We start from the raw sequence: 18295 nt of genomic DNA on the forward strand, positions 1-18295 counted from the left end.
CATGGGTCATAGACTATAATGGTGCCGATAGTCAATGTGTGCTCTGTTGTGCATCAATTGCGGGCATATATGCCCAATAGATGCTGACACTCAGACGCAGTAAAAGATCACGTACGACAGAGCACATGTTGACACTGTCGGCACCCTTATAGTCTATGGTTCTGTCAGCGCATAGGCCCAAATCCTGTTTTGCGGGGGGTTTGGACACAAGTCCCGGAGGGACCACTGAAAGTAGGCAAGAAAGCAATATGAAAAGAGCCTAAGGTAGTGTGAGGTAGTTTTCTGCCTTACTATAGAGCTACACAGAGTGTTGAATTAATGGAGTCATGAGGAATCTATATTTTCTCACCAAAGGAAAGCAAAAAACATTACTTGAACAAATTATAGTAGTTTAATATAAAGGTGGATATAGACAGAAAAAGGCAACAGTGCAAGAGCAATATATGGGCCATTTGCAGTCCAATAGCTCATCATTAAAACACATACTAGAATCCAGCACAGAATCAATAATGAAATAGTAAAAATAGTTTTTGAAAAACAAAGTGGACAGCAGACAAGATAAAATAAATGAAGGCGGAGAATACAGTGCAAAAATTATGATGCAAATATGAAAAAAGAGTGTCCCAGAGACCAAGATAAAATAATTAATCAGATAGAAAATCCTATAGACCTTGTAAATGATCAAAAAGTGCATGGATCTAGATATTCCCATCAATTAATATAATATTCATAAAATGCAGAGTGCAAGAACATCAAGTGCAGCAACACAAAAAATATAGAAATTAAAGTGCCAGTGCACAAAAAAATGCAGCTCTTAAAGGGGTTGTCCACAAACAAAGTATATTTTTATTAATAGATCTTATGAAAAAGATAAGTTCCACAATTGGATGTTAAAAAAAAGTTCCAGAAACAAAATAATCTGATGAATCTGATAAATCTGATAAATGTGCCCCTGCTATATCCTGTGTAATGGATGTGTCCATTGTGTCAAGTCTAGATGATAACTTACGGAAGAAAGGCATCTCCAGTATCAAAAATACCTATTACCCAATTGATAAGAATGGGGACATATACAAAACAGATATGCAATGTTTTCCCAGTTTTGAGTAATGAGCAGGATGGTATGATCAGTTATTGTGCAAATTAAACATTGTGCCATAACTAAAAATATTTCAGGTTTACTATATATCATAACTTCTACTTTTCTCTAAAATCGTATGAATATTTTCTTTTCTGGAAACACATAGTTTATCAAGTGATGGCTACATGATATCACAGTGTTATCATTTTTAACATGTGGTAGATATGTCATCGAAGGGCACATTGATTGATGAGTTCATGAAAACAGTTCAAGTTGCTGCTGTGAACAGACAGCCTCAGACATTCTTACTCATTTATTGCAGGTCATGAAGTATAACTTTGTGTTATATCACAGTTAACCTTCCTTAACTTACTTTTGAAATGCCAGTATTAATTTTGCATACAGCTTTAGTCATCTGTAAATAATCTAGCTGAAACAGGTATCAGTCCCTTCCCCCTATACTATACAGACTGCTTAAAACATTGCCGTTCATATGAGTAACATGAATGCTTTTAAAAAATATATATCTTAAACGTTCATAAAATGTAACTATACTACAATGTAACAAAGAACATTAGGACATGTATTATTAGAGATAAAAGTCTGGGAACGTTTAAAACAAACAAAAAAGAGTATAACATATGGAAGACAGTAAAATGGATTTTTGCCATATACATTAAAATCTAAATATATAGCATATGTGACAAAAACAGACAAGTGTGCCAAAGGCACAAGTGTTTTCAGCATGCTGTATGCAGATTGAGTTGTAGCAGTTTCTGGCACTTTTGACAGGCAGTTTGGTCATTTCACTTTATCTACAAAGTCATAGAGCCACCATAACAGCAGTCACAGAACCTCTATACCATTTGCTACAGCAACTTGATAATTCATGAAACATCCACAGTGCCCCATAATATAAGATCCTTTACCTCCACAACACTATCTACCATAAAGCAGCTACCATAATAGTATCTACCATAAAGCATCCATAAAGCTCCCAAATATAGCCATAGTCCTCTGATAATACTATAGACATCTATAATATAACGCTGGGAGCGTCACTCTGTCCGAAGCCTTAATAGACTGCGCAAGCGCAAGCGCCGGCGCAGTCTGGACCCCACAGAGTGACGCTCCCAGGAGATCGTGGTATGCGTAAACACTTAACGCACACCGCGATCTCTAACGGAGAGGCAGGGACGCGCCAGGAGGGTAAGTATAAGCTATATTCACCTGTCCTGTTCCAGCGCTGCGTGCGGCTCTGTGTTCCGGGTCCTCTGCCTGTGACGTTCACAGTTCAGAGGGCGTGACGACACGCTTAATGCGTGCCGCCCTCTGACTGAACAGTCACAGCCAGAGGACCCGGAAGAAGCGACACGCAGCGCTGGATCAGGGCCAGGTGAATATAGCAAGTGTCGGGGGCCTGAGCTAGCGGCGACTCCGGCACCTGATCCCCACAGCGCGATGGTGTCCCCGCCTAGGTGAGTATGTTATTTTTTTTTATATATATCGCAGCAGCATACAGGGCATATAGTACTATGGAGCATCTTATGGGGGCCATCAACCTTTATGGAGCAGTGTACGGGGCATATACTATGGAGCATCTTATGGGGGCCATCAACCTTTATGGAGCAGTGTACGGGGCATATACTATGGAGCATCTTATGGGGGCCATAAACCTTTATGGAGCAGTGTACGGGGCATATACTTTGGAGCATCTTATGGGGGCCATCAATCTTTATGGAGCAGTGTACGGGGCATATACTATGGAGCATCTTATGGGGGCCATAAACCTTTATGGAGCAGTGTACGGGGCATATGGATGGGAGCAGCAAATTACAGAACGGTGGCGCAGGATGGGAGCAGCACATGACAGAACGGGGGCGCAGGATGGGAGCAGCACATGACAGAACGGGGGTGCAGGATGGCAGCAGCACATGACAAAACGGGGGTGCAGGATGGGAGCAGCACATGACAGAATAGGGCAGCACATGACAGAATGGGGGTACAGGATGGCAGCAGCACATGACAGAAGGGGGGTGCAGGATAGGAGCAGCGCATGACAGGATGGGGGCGCAGGATGGGTGCAGCACATGTCAGAATGGAGGCGCAGGATGGGTGCAGTACATGTCAGAATGGGGGTGCAGGATGGTTGCAGCACATGTCAGAATGGGCGCGCAGGATGGGAGCAGCACATGTCAGAATGGGGGCGCAGGATGGGAGCAGCACATGTCAGAATGGGGGCGCAGGATGGGAGCAGCGCATGTCAGAATGAGGGCGCAGGATGGGAGCAGCACATGACAGGATGGGGGCGCAGGATGGAGCAGAACATGACAGGATGGGAACGCAGGATGGAGTAGCACATGACAGGATGGGGGCGCAGGATGGAGCAGCACATGACAGGATGGGAACGCAGGATGGGAGCAGCACATGATAGGATGGGGGCGCAGGATGGGTGCAGCACATGACAGGATGGGGGAGCAAGATGGAGCAGTACATGACAGGATGGAGACCATATACCAAAATAAATGCTCGCCACCCGGGCGTAGAACGGAGTCAATATAGTAATCTATAATTGTACTAGACACACAATCTTCAGTCACAGTGGTCCATAACATTAATGGGAATCTGTCACCTAATTTTTGCCCTATAAACTGCGGCCACTGCCATCAGGGGCATATTGAAAGCATTCTGTAATGCTGTAGATAAGCCCCGGATGTAACCTGAAAGATAAGAAAGACAAGTTAGATTATACTCACCCAGGAGTGGTCCGGTATGATGGGCGTCTCATGTCTGGGTCCAGCGCCTCCCATCTTCATACGATGTCATCCTCTTCTTTGCGTCCTGTTGAGGGCACAGCAAAGTACTGCAGTGCGCAGGCACTGGGAAAGGTCAGAGAGGCCGGGCACCTGCATACTGCAGTACTTTGATCTGCTCTCAACAGGGTAGACAAAGTACAGCTGCACAGGAGCCGCGACAGGAACCAAAGAAGAGGACGGACCGCGATGCCCATCGGACCCGGACCGCATCGGGTCTGCCCCTGGGTGAGTATAATCTAACTTGTTTTTCTCATCTTTCAGGTTACATCAGGGGCTTATCTACAGCATTACAGAATTCTGTAGATAAGCCCCTGATGGTGGTGGCTACAGTTTATAGGGCAAAAAATTAGGTGACAGATTCCCTTTAATCACATCAATGCCTAATAATGTGCAGCTTACTTAATAAAATAATGGGAAATATTTCTGGATTCAGTTAGTCAGCCATAGAGCATTACATGCATTTTGTTACATTTTGTTACATTTTGACAAGGCAAGTCTGAATGTCTGACCACCACAACCCCTTTGTATTCAAAACCAATGCCAAACCCCATAACCTCCCTCTAAAAATCACTGAAGTAGAGCGTGCATCTCTTCTCCAAATCACACCTTACCACTTGTGCACTTGACCCCATCCCATCCCACATCCTCCCTAACCTCACCACCACACTTATCCCATCCCTAACCATCTCTTCAACCTATCACTAACTTCTGGTACCTTCCACTCTGCTTTCAAACATGCCACAATCACAACTAGCCTCAAAAAGCCATCCCTTGACCCGAGCACTATGTCCAGCTATAGCCCCATATCTCTGCTTCTATTTGCTTCCAAACTCCTTGAGCAGCATGTCCACGCTGAACTTTCCTCACACTTTGCATCTGAATCGTTCTTCTACAATCTACTATCTGGCTTCCATCCCCACCATTCCACTGAGACTGCCCTGACCAAACTTACTAACAACTTACTTAAAACCAAAGCTAAAGGACAATTCTCTATACTCCTCCTTCTTGACCTGTCCTCTGCCTTCGACACAGTTGAGCACTGCCTCCTACTACAGATTCTCTCTTCCTTTGGTGTCAAAGACCTTGCCCTATTATGGATGTCCTCATACCTTACCAACCGCACATTTAGCGTTTCCTATTCCCACACTACCTCTTTATCTCGCCCTCTCTCTGTTGATGTCCCTCAAGGCTCTGTCGTAGGACCCCTTCTCTTCTCAATATATACCCTTGGCCTGGGACAACTCATAAAGTCCTATGGCTTCCAGTACCATCTATATGCTGATGACACTCAGATCTACCTCTCTGACCCAGATGTCACCTCTCTGCTGTCCAGAATACCAGAGTGTCTATCAGCCACATCCTCCTTCTTCTCTTCTCGCTTCCTCAAGCTCAATGTGAACAAATGTGAACTAATTATCTTTCCTCCATCTCACATATCTTCCCTACCTGATCTATCTATCACAATATATGACATCACACTTTTCCCTGTCCCGGAAATCCGCTGCCTCGGAGTAACCCTTGATTCTGCCCTGTCCTTCAAACCACACATCCAAGCTCTCGCCATCTCTTGTCGCCTCCAGCTCAAAAATATTTCCGGAATCTGTCCTTTCCTCCACCCTCACTAACAAAATGCTTGTGCATGCCCTAATCATCTCCTGCCTTGACTACTGCAACATCCTCCTATGTGGCATACCTTCTAAAACATTCGCACCTATCCAGTCCGTCCTTAGCGCTGCTGCCTGTCTAATTAATCTCTCTCCTCACTACTAGTGTTGAGCATTCCGATACCGCAAGTATCGGCCGATATTTGCGGTATCGGAATTCCGATACCGAATTCCAATACTTCCCGCGTATCGGATACCGGAATCGGAAGTTCCCAGAATTCAAACTGAACGCAGCAGCCAATGAGGAATGATTGGAAGTGTGGGCACATCCTGTTTAGCATGGTGGGCATGTAAGTACTGGCAAGGCTTGGATTGGCTGCTGAAATGATGTCACTCTGCACTATAAAAAACGCTGCCGCCATTTTGCGCTCACTCTGCTGTGATTTCAGTTAGGGACAGGATGCTGTGTTCTAACTGAGGGCCAGTCGAGCTAGCTAATTGCTTTATTTTCCTTTCCAAAGGCTAATTTAGCAAAACGCTGTGTGTTCTTCACTGTTCACCTTGCTCTTGCCTTGCAGCACTGTTTTAACAGCGTTCTGCAAGGTCTCTGTGTGTGTGTGTGCAGCTCACTCTGTAATCTGTGTGCAGCCATATACCCGGTTGTATTCAGCTCAGGGGGGGTTCACACTGCCTCACACAGTTGTCCTTTTTTGCTCTTAGTGCAGCCTGCTGCACATTTTTTCTCAAATTTCCTATTAGTGTTTTTCCACCAGTCTCCAGCTCTATTGTGGAAAAACACTACATAAGATAACCTAGAGGGGTTTTTTTGGGCCTTGCAGCGCCGTTTACGGCTGTCTGCACGGTCTCCGTGTGAGCCCAGCTCGCCCTGTAGTCTGTGTGCAGCCATAGCCGGTTGGATTCAGCTCAGGGTTCGTTACTGGCTCATACCTTGAGAAAAATTTTACTTTTTTTCAAATAGTGCAGCCTGTTTAAAATTTGAAAAAAAAAAATTCCTATTAGTGTCTTTCCACTCGTATCCAGCTAATTAGTGGAAAAACACTATATAGGATAACCTAGAGGAGAGTTTTTTGGCCTTGCAGCGCCGTTTACGGCTGTCTGCACGGTCTCCGTGTGAGCCCAGCTCGCCCTGTAGTCTGTGTGCAGCCATAGCCGGTTGGATTCAGCTCAGGGTTCGTTACTGGCTCATACCTAGAGAAAAATTTTACTTTTTTTCAAATAGTGCAGCTTGTTTAAAATTTGAAAAACAAAAATTTCTATTAGTGTCTTTCCACTCGTATCCAGCTAAATAATGGAAAAACACTATATAGGATAACCTAGAGGAGGGTTTTTTGGCCTTGCAGCGCCGTTTACGGCTGTCTGCACGGTCTCTGTGTGAGCGCAGCTCGCCCTGTAGTCTGTGTGCAGCCATAGCCGGTTGGATTCAGCTCAGGGTGCGTTACTGCCTCATACCTTGAAAAACAATTTCCTTTTTTTCAAATAGTGCAGCCAGTTTAAAATTTGAAAAAAAAAATTCCTATTAGTGTCTTTCCACTCGTATCCAGCTAAATAGTGGAAAAACACTATATAGGATAACCTAGAGGAGGTTTTTTTGGCCTTGCAGCACCGTTTACGGCTGCCTGCACGGTCTCCGTGTGAGCCCAGCTCGCCCTGTAGTCTGTGTGCAGCCATAGCCGGTTGGATTCAGCTCAGGGTTCGTTACTGCCTCATACCTTGAGAAAAATTTTACTTTTTTTCAAATAGTGCAGCCTGTTTAAAATTTGAAAAAAAAAATTCCTATTAGTGTCTTTCCACTCGTATCCAGCTAAATAGTGGAAAAACACTATATAGGATAACCTAGAGGAGGGTTTTTTGGCCTTGCAGCGCCGTTTACGGCTGTCTGCACGGTCTCTGTGTGAGCGCAGCTCGCCCTGTAGTCTGTGTGCAGCCATAGCAGGTTGGATTCAGCTCAGGGTGCGTTACTGCCTCATACCTTGAAAAACAATTTCCTTTTTTTCAAATAGTGCAGCCAGTTTAAAATTTGAAAAAAAAAATTCCTATTAGTGTCTTTCCACTCGTATCCAGCTAAATAGTGGAAAAACACTATATAGGATAACCGAGAGGAGGGTTTTTTGGCCTTGCAGCGCCGTTTACGGCTGTCTACACGGTCTCCGTGTGATTTAAACTAGCTCTGTAGCCCGATCTGCACCAAAAAAAAAGTTAAGTTCACCAAACACAACTTAACACTTGTGTAGGCCACATTTGAAAAATAATAAAGTTTAGTCCACAATTTACAACATTAGTGTTTCTTACACCTGTTAGGAGGAGCATTTCAGGAATAAGCACACTAAGGCCTTAGTACTTTTCTGCTTATCTTTATCTGTCAACCAAGATGAAGAGGGTAGGGAGTAAGGCACGTGGGCGTGGGAGCGGAGCAGGGAGAGGAGCAGGGAGAGGACGTGGTGATTCTGTGCCTGCTGCGGGCGCCGGTGACTCGTCGTCACTCAGTTTCAGCAGGGAACAGTCCTTCATGCGCAGCTTTGTCGGAGAGCGCCGTGCACCGCTGCTACGTGAAGACCAAATTGAAGCCGTTGTCAGGTGGATGGCAGCTAACGCCTCGGCATCGACTTCAGTTAGTGCCACATCCTCTCAGGCACAGAGCACTGGAGAGCAGCCATCTGTCTCTTCACCACCTGCCAAATTGGCCAGGCAGTCAGAGAGCCCAGGACAGGAGCCGTCTCTAGTCTCTACTTCTGTTCTCTGAATCTCTTGGCTTGGAAACAGGGGGCCAGCCAAGCAGCATTGGAGAAATGGAAGAAGAGGCAGTGTGCAGTGATGCCCAAAAGCTTTATCTCTCTGACTCTGAAGAGGCAGGTGGGCCAGTGCCTCCGGTGACCACAGCGCAGTACGCATCTGATGATGAAACTCAGGTGCCGCTTTCTGATGCGTACTGTGCTGCCGAGACTACCCAGGAGGAGCAGTTGGTGGCAGAGGGTAGTGGAGATGATGAGGTCCTTGACCCATCGTGGCGTGAGGAACAGGAAGGTGGTGGGAGCAGCTCTGAGGAAGAGCTTCCCCTTACGGGCCAAAGAGGGAGAGGGAGGGGGAAGACTGCGGAGCCTGTAGCCTCCACTTTGGCACCCGTTAGGAGCCTGTCTCTTTCCAAAGCCAAAAAGGGCGCTCCCAAGACTTGCAGTGCCTGGTCCTTTTTTGACACAGTTGCAGATGACATTTGTTTTGTCAAATGCAAGCTGTGTCATCAGAAAGTAAAAAGAGGTAAAAGTGTCAGCAACCTCAATACCACAAATATGTGGAAACATGTGCGGAACAGGCACGCGGTGGAGTTACAGAAACACAGTGAAGACGTAGGCCAACCAACAGCGGCAGCTACCACCTCTTCATCTCGTGTTGCCTCTTCCTCCACTGTTGTCCAGAGACCTAGTGTAATTCCACCCACAGCACCACCTTCCCAGTCATCCTCACACTCCCAGTCTACTCTACAGCCATCGGTAGTCCAGGCATGGGAGAAAAGGCGGGCATTCTCGGCCAACCACCCCCGAGCACAGGCTCTGAATGCAGGCATTGCCAAACTGTTGTCCCTGGAAATGCTCTCGTTCAGGCTGGTGGAGACTGACAGCTTCCGTGACTTGATGGCATTGGCAGTCCCACAGTACAAGGTGCCCAGCCGCTTTTACTTAAGCAGGCAGGCTGTCCCTGCCCTGCACAGGCATGTTGAGGCAAACATAAAACATGCGCTACTGAACGCCGTCAGTAGCAAGGTCCACCTCACTACCGATGCGTGGACCAGTCAGCATGGACAGGGGCGATATGTTTCCCTCACTGCCCATTGGGTTAATGTTGTTGAGCCAGGTACAGATCGTGCGAGTGGCGCAGGACGTGTCCTGCCCACTCCAAGGATTGCAGGAATCCAGTCTGTACGCATCGACTCCTCCTCTTACACCAGTTCCTCTGATTCCTCTCTGCAGGATCCGTCACAGTCCACCTCCACATGGACCCGTGAACGTTTACCTATGACCGACATGAGCACAGCCGTGGCCAAACGTCAGCAGGCCGTCTTGAAACTAGTTTCATTGGGGCATCGAAGCCACACAGCGCAGGAGCTCTGGAATGCCATCAAGCAGGAGAGCGATGTGTGGTTACTGCCAGCGAATCTCCAGCCAGGCATGGTAGTGTGTGACAATGGCCGAAATCTGGTGGCAGCTTTGGCCCTTGGCAACCTCACTCACATCCCATGTCTGGCACATGTGCTCAATTTGGTTGTGCAGAGTTTTCTGAGGGACTATCCGGATCTTGATGCCCTGCTGCACAAGGTCCGCCTAGAGTGTGCTCACTTGCGGCGTTCCAGCTTGGCCAGATCCCGCATTGCTGCTCTGCAGCGCCGATTCCGCCTTCCGGAACACCGCATCATATGTGACCTACCTACCCGGTGGAATTCCACGTTACATATGTTGGAGCGGTTGTGTGAGCAGCAGCAAGCAGTTATGGAGTACCAGCTGCATCAGGCGCAAAGAAGTCGCAGTCAGCGCCGATCAGACTTCACAACCACAGAGTGGGCCACTATGAAGGACGTCTGCCAGGTTTTGCGTCCTTTTGATTATTCCACGCGGATGGCAAGTACAGATGATGCACTAGTCAGCATGACTGTCCCCCTTATCTGCCTGCTTCAGCAAACTTTGCAAGGGTTAAGGGATGATGTGGTGGAAGAGGTGGAGGATGAGGAGTCACCTTTTCCATCAGCTTCTGGAGAGTCAGCGCCACGTGGTTCCTCACAAAGGGGTACGCAGGGGCCAATTTGTGAGGAGGATGAGGAGGAGTCAATGGAGGAGGAAGAGCTCCGTCCAGAGGAGGGAGCGACACAATTGTCCAGTGGTCAGTGTGTACAGCGAGGGTGGGGTGATGACGAGCGGGCAGAGATCATGTCTCAAGCAGGGGACAGCGTTTCTGGGCCAGTTGGCACTCTGCAGCACATGGTGGATTTCATGCTGCAGTGCCTGAGAAACGACCGCCGCATCGACCACATTCTCAACATGCCTGATTATTGGGTGTTCACCCTCCTCGATCCTCGCTACCGGGACAACGTCCAAAACCTCATCCCTGCGTTGACCCGGGAGCGTAAATTGCGGGAGTACCACGACACACTGGTGAATTCCATCATCTTCTCCTGTCCAACTGAGAGGAGTGCTGCTAGTGCTTTACAAAGCAGCTCAGTGCGTCGAGGCAGTGGGGGAGGCTCTGCCCAAAGAGGGAGCAGAAGCAGTGCCTCTGCCCAAGGCAAGCCCAGTATGGCACAACTCTGGCACACTTTTGTGTGCCCGCCCCAAATGTCTACACCATCACCGGCGGCTCCAGTCAGCAGGAGGCAACGGTTCCGTCAGATGGTGACAGACTACATGGCTTGCCCTCTTACTGTACTCCCAGACGGCTCTTCCCCATTCAAGTTTTGGGTCTCTAAGCTGGATACATGGCCAGAGCTAAGCCAGTATGCATTGGAGGTGCTGGCTTGCCCTGCGGCTAGTGTCTTATCGGAACGTGTCTTTAGTGCCGCAGGTGGTGTACTAACAGACCGTCGCATGCGACTATCCTCCGATAACGTTGACCGGCTTACTTTCCTGAAAATGAACCAGGCCTGGATCTCGCAGGAATTTGCCACTCCTCTGCCTGATTAAGTAATTGGGTGTCATCCAGGTCTCCTGCTGTGTTCATCTTTCTACCACCTGAACTGCTATTCCTGGGCTCCAACACCGCCAGTTGCGGCTCAGAAGTGCAGGCTGCACAGTAAAAACATACGACCCAGTGTTATTGGGTTTCAGTAACGTCAGCTGATCCCCAGCTGTGTAGCCGGCAATGTGTCCTGCGACCGCCACGCTGGCACAACAACCTAAATGTAAGGGAACCTGTCCCCCCCCCCCCCCCATCGTTTGTTACTGAAAGAGCCATCTTGTGCAGCAGTAATGCTGCACAAGGAAAAGGTAGCTCTTTTTTTTTAGCTCTTTGCACACGCAGAACTTAACACTTATAAAATGTGTTCACTGATACCGTTATACCGTCCCGGAGCTGGGACTTTCCTTCGTAATGTGACGCAGCACAGCCGTCATTCCTACCCCCTTGGTGCCATGCGCTGCCTCCTCAGCGTTGTTTTAAGCTGTCACGGAGCCTGCGCTGTTCTGTTATCCCTTGGGCATGCCCTATTTGCGCTGCCTGTCTTCTGACATAATTTGGTGTCAGGCTGGCTGCGCCTGTGCGGCCGCGCTGCCCGAGATCCCGCCTCGCAGTGTCTTCTGATTGAGTCACACTGCGGGCCTGGGATCCATGGGCATGCGCAGTGCATATCTTCCCCTCGGGCTCTCGCTCATTTCCCTCCGCCTTCTTTAGACTGTGCGCCGTCAGCTGATCCCTAGCATGCCACGGCCGTGACACCGCACAGTCTGAAGAAGAGGGAAGGAGGGGAGTGAGAGTCGAGGTTATGCACTGTGCATGCCCATGGTTCCAAGGCCCGCAGTGGGATTACGTTAGACGAGACTGCGAGGTGGGATCTGGAGCAGCGTGGACGCACAGGCACTGACAGCCTGACACCAAATTATGTCAGAAGACAGGCAGCGCTAATTGGGCATGGCCAAGGGCTAACAGAACAGCGCAGGCTCCGTGACAGCTTAAAACAACGCTGAGGAGGCAGCGCACGGCATCAAGGGGATAGGAATGACAGCTGTGCTGTGTCCCATTACGAAGGAAATTCGCACCTCCGGAACGGTTTAACGGTATAAAGGGACACATTTTTAGTGTTTACTTCGGTGTTTGCAAGGAGCATAATTAAAAGAGCAACCTTTTCCTTTTGCATCCTTAGTGCTGCACAAGATGGCTCTTTCAGCTACAAACGTCTTGGGGGGGGGGGGTTAAAGGTTTCCTTTCAACTTGCTCCAATCAGGCTTCGGCCTACACTCTGTTCCTCTGCTCCTCCTGCTGTCCCTGGGCTCTAACACCGCCAGTTGGTGCCTGGAAGTGCTGTGTGCACAGTCAACAGTCGCTCCTCTGTTATTGGGGTTCAGTAACGTCAGCTGATCCCCAGCTGTGTGTGCGGCAATACCTCCAATCTGCTCCTCCTGCTGTCCCTGGGCTCTAACACCGCCAGTTGGTGCCTGGAAGTGCTGTGTGCACAGTCAACAGTCGCTCCTCTGTTATTGGGGTTCAGTAACGTCAGCTGATCCCCAGCTGTGTGTGCGGCAATACCTCCAATCTGCTCCTCCTGCTGTCCCTGGGCTCTAACACCGCCAGTTGGTGCCTGGAAGTGCTGTGTGCACAGTCAACAGTCGCTCCTCTGTTATTGGGGTTCAGTAACGTCAGCTGATCCCCAGCTGTGTGTGCGGCAATACCTCCAATCTGCTCCTCCTGCTGTCCCTGGGCTCTAACACCGCCAGTTGGTGCCTGGAAGTGCTGTGTGCACAGTCAACAGTCGCTCCTCTGTTATTGGGGTTCAGTAACGTCAGCTGATCCCCAGCTGTGTATCCGGCAACGTGTCATGCGACCGCCACGCTGGCACAACTAAAATGTAAGGGGACCTGTCCCCCCCCCCCCCTAGGCGTTTGTTACTGAAAGAGCCACCATGTGCAGCACTAATACTGCACAAGGGAAAGGTCGTTCTTGAAATTATGCTCCTTGCAAACGCTGAACTACACACTCATGTAATGTGTCCCCTCACACCGTCCAACCGTCCTGGAGGTGGGACTTTCCTTTGTAATGTGACGCAGCACAGCCGTCATTGCTACCCCCTTGGCACCGTGCGCTGCCTCCTTAGCGTTGTTTGATTCCGTCATGGACCCTGCGCTGTTATGTTATCCCTTGGCCATGCACAGTTTGCGCTGCCCGTCCTCTGACATCATTTGTTGTCGTCCTGGCTGCGCCTGTGCGTCCACGCTGCCCGAAATCACACCTCGCAGTGTCGTCTAATGTGATCCCACAGTGGGCCTGGTATCCATGGCCATGCGCAGTGCATATACTAGCCTCTCACTCCCCTTCTTCACGCTTCTTCAGACTAGGCGGCGTCAGCTGATCCCTAATAGCATGCCACGGCCGTGACGCCGCACAGTCTGAAGAAGCAGGAAGGAGGTGAGTGAGAGGCGATGATATGCACTGCGCATGCCCATGGATCCCTGGCCCGCAGTGGGACTACATTAGATGACACTGCAAGGTTGGATTTCGGGCAGCTTGGACGCACAGGCACTGCCAGCCTGACACCTACATGATGTCAGAAGACGGGCACCGCTAACTGTGCATGGCCAAGGGATAACATTACAGCGCGGGCTCCGTGACAGAACCAAACAACGTTGAGGAGGTGGCGCCCGGCACCAAGGGGGTTGGAATGACGGTTGTGCTGTGTCACATTACAAAGGAAAGTCCCACTTCCGGGATGGTTTGACGGTGTGAGGGGACACATTATATGAGTGTGTACTTCAGCGTTTGCAAGGAGCATAATTTTCGGAGCCAACATTTTCCATGTGCAGTATTACTGCTGTACAAGATGGCTCTTTCAGCAACAAATGCCTGGGGGGGGGGGGGGTTAAAGGTTCCCTTTCAAATTGCTCCACTGCAGGCTTCGGCCTACACTCTGCTCCTCTTTGATTCCCTGGGTTTCAACACTGTCAGTTGCCACCTGGAAGTGTTGTCTACACAGAAAAAACACTAGGTGATGTGTCAGTGGGGTTCAGCACCGCCAGCTGTTCCCCTGCTGTGTAGTCGGCAACGTGTCCAGCACAAGCCACGCTGGCACAACAGAACAAAAGCTGCCAACAGTGCAGGCTTCGGCCTACACTCTGCTCCTCTCCTCCTCCTGCTGACCCTGGGCTCAAACACCGCTAGTTTTTGCCCGGAAGTGCTAGCTGCACAGAGAAAAACACCAGCCAATGTGTTAGTGGGGTTCAGCAACGCCAGCTGTTCCCCTGCTGTGTAGCCGGCAACGTGACCTGCAAACGCCACGCAGGCACATGAACTGAAATTAAAGGGAACCTGGCCCCACCCCCCCAGGTGTTTCTATGTATAACAGCCACCTAGTACAGCAGTACTGCTGCATTTGTACAAGGTGGCTGACTTTTTCTCCTTGCCCACGTGGAACTCAACACGTACAAAATGTGTCTCATTGAGACCATTCCACTGTCCCTGAGGTGTGACTTTCCTTTCTAATGATACGCAGCACCCCCCTTGGTAGCGTTTCCCGTCTTTTGTCATCATGGTTAGCTGGCTGCGCCTGTGCATCCGCCCTGCTAGAAACAACGCCCCTCGTTGTCATATTTATTTTGTCAGCGAGGGTGTGGTTTATGGGCACGAGCAGTGCATATGTTCGCCTGTCTTAACTCATCTCCTTCCGCCTTCTTCAGACTGTGCGGCCTCCTGGCCGTGGTAGGCGATAAGGGATCAGCTGAGGCCGCCCAGTCTGGAGCAGGTGTAAGGACATGTGTAAGCGGCAAACCTATTTACTGCACAAGGCCACGAATCCCAGCCACGCAGTGTGATTTTTTGAAAACACACTGTGGGTCTGGGATTCATGTCCATCGCTAACCGCAACGGCCGAAATGAAATGAGGTCAGAAGACAGGAAGCGCTCACAGCGCATGGCCAAGGGATCACAATAGCGCAGACTCCTGTACAGCAAATAACAACGCTCAGGAATCTGCGCCCAGTACCTAGGTGCAAATTTTGACACCTGTGCTGCGTCTCCTTAAAAAGACAAGTCACGCCTCCACAACTGTTTGACAGTATAATGGGCTAAATAGTGTACGTGTTTTAGTCAGCGTGTGCAAGGAGCAAAACAAATAGAGCAACCTTTTACTTGTGCAGCATTAATGCTGCACAAGGTGTGGCTCTTGTACCTTGCAACACCTGAGGGGGGTTAAAGGTAACCTTTGAAATTGGTTCAACTAGGCTTCGGCCTACACTCTGCTCCTCTCCTGCTGACCCTGGGCTCAAACACCGCTAGTTTTTGCCCGGAACTGCTAGCTGCACAGAGAAAAACACCAGTCAATGTGTTAGTGAGGTTCAGCACCGCCAGCTGTTCCCCTGCTGTGTAGTCGGCATCGTATCCAGCACAAGCCACGCTGGCACAACTGACCAAAAGCTGCCACCAGTGCAGGCTTCGGCCTACACTCTGCTCCTCTCCTCCTCCTGCTGACCCTGGGCTCAAACACCGCCAGTTTCTGCCCGGAAGTGCTAGCTGCACAGAGAAAAACACCAGCCAATGTGTTAGTGGGGTTCAGCACCGCCAGCTGTTCCCCCGCTGTGTAGCCGGCATCGTGTCCAGCACAAGCCACGCTGGCACAACAGAACAAAAGCTGCCACCAGTGCAGGCTTCGGCCTACACATTGCTCCTCTCCTCCTCCTGCTGACCCTGGGCTCTAACACTGCCAGTTTTTGCCCGGACATGCGAGCTGCACAGAGAAAAACACCAGTCAATGTGTCAGTGGGGTTCAGCACCGCCAGCTGTTCCCCTGCTGTGTAGCTTGCAACGTGACCTGCAAACGCCACGCAGGCACATGAACTGAAATTGAAGGGAGCCTGCCCCCCACCCCCAGGTGTTTCTATGTAAAACAGCCACCTTGTACAGCAGTACTGCTGCATTTGTACAAGGTGGCTGACTTTTTCTCCTTGCCCACGTGGAACTCAACACGTACAAAATGTGTCTCATTGAGACCATTCCACTGTCCCTGAGGTGTGACTTTCCTTTCTAATGATACGCAGCACCACCCTTGTTAGCGCTGCCCGTCTTTTGACATCATTGGTTAGCTGGCTGCGCCTGTGCGTCTGCCCTGCTCGAAACAACGCCCCTCGGTGTCTTATTTTTTTGAACAGCGAGGGTGTGATTGATGGGCATGTGCAGTGCATATGTTTGCCTGTGTTCACTCATCTCCTTCCGCCTTCTTCAGACTGGGTGTCCTCATGGCCGCGGCAGGCGATAAGGGATCAGATGAGGCCGCCCAGTCTGAAGCAGGTGTAAGGACATGTGTGAGCGTCAAACATATTTACTGAACAAGGCCACGAATCCCAGCCACGCAGTGTGATTTTTTGAAAACACACTGTGGGTCTGGGATTCATGTCCATCGCTAACCGTAACGGCCGACATTAAATGAGGTCAGAAGACAGGAAGTGCTCACAGCGCATGGCCAAGGGATCCCAATAGCGCAGACTCCTGTACAGCAAATAACAACGCTCAGGAATCTGCGCACAGCAGCTAGGTGTAAATTTTGACACCTGTGCTGCATCTCCTTAAAAAGACTAGTAGTCAGTCATGCCTCCACTACTGTTTGACAGTATAATGGGCTAAATAGTGTACGTGTTTTCTTCAGCGTGTGCAAGGAGCAAAATTAAATAGAGCAACCTTTGACTTGTGCATCATTAATGCTGTTCAAGGTGTGGCTCTTGTACCTTGTAACACCTGAGGGGGGGGTTAAAGGTAACCTTTGAAATTGGTTCAACTAGGCTTCGGCCTACACTCTGCTCCTCTCCTCCTCCTGCTGACCCTGGGCTCAAACAACGCCAGTTTCTACCCGGACATGCTAGCTGCACAGAGAAAAACACCAGCCAATGTGTTAGTGGGGTTCAGCACCACCAGCTGTTCCCCTGCTGTGTAGTCGGCATCGTGTCCAGCACAAGCCACGCTGGCACAACTGACCAAAAGCTGCCACCAGTGCAGGCTTCGGCCTACACTTTGCTCCTCTCCTCCTCCTGCTGACCCTGGGCTCAAACAACGCCAGTTTCTGCCCGGACATGCTGGCTGCACAGAGAAAAACACCAGCCAATGTGTTAGTGGGGTTCAGCACCGCCAGCTGTTCCCCTGCTGTGTAGCTGGCAACGTGTCCTGCAAACGCCACGCAGGCACATGAACTGAAATTGAAGGGAGCCTGCCCCCCACCCCCCCAGGTGTTTCTATGTATAACAGCCACCTTGTACAGCAGTACTGCTGCATTTGTACAAGGTGGCTGACTTTTTCTCCTTGCACACGTGGAACTCAACAAGTACAAAATGTGTCTCATTACAGACCATTACAATGTCCCTGATGTGAGACTTTCCTTTTTAATGACACGCAGCACCCCCATTGTTAGCGCTGCCCGTCTCCTGACATCATTGGTTGGCTGGCTGTGCTTGTGCGTCCCCCCTGCCCGACACAACGCCCCCCGTTGTCTCATATATTTTGACTGCGAGGGTGTGATTGATGGGCACGAGCAGTGCATATGTTCCCCTGTCTTCACTCCCCTCCTTCCGCCTTCTTCTGACTGTGCGGCCTCATGGCCGCGGCATGCGATAAGGGATCAGCTGAGGCCGCCCAGTCTGAAGCAGGTGTAAGGACATGTGTGACCGGCGAACATATTTACTGCACAAGGCCACGAATCCCAGCACCGCAGTGTGACTTTAGGAAAAGCCACTGTGGGTCTGGGATTTATGGCCATCGTTAACCGCACCGGCCAACATGAAATGAGGTCATGAGACGGCCTGCACTAACAGGGTATTGCCAAGGGATAACACAAGAGCGCAGTTTCCTGTACTGCAAATAACAACGGTAAGGAATCTGCGCACAGCACCTAGGTGTAAATTTGTACACCTGTGCTGCGTCTCCTTAAAAAGACTAGTAGTCACGCCTCCACTACTGTTTGACAGTATAATGGGCTAAATAGTGTACGTGTTTAATTCAGCGTGTGCAAGGAGCAAAATTAAATAGAGCAACCTTTGACTTGTGCATCATTAATGCTGTTCAAAGTGTGGCTCTTGTACCTTGCAACACCTGAGGGGGGGGTTAAA

This window comes from Ranitomeya imitator, chromosome 1 (genome assembly GCF_032444005.1).
Source record: "Ranitomeya imitator isolate aRanImi1 chromosome 1, aRanImi1.pri, whole genome shotgun sequence".
NCBI lineage: Eukaryota > Metazoa > Chordata > Amphibia > Anura > Dendrobatidae > Ranitomeya > Ranitomeya imitator.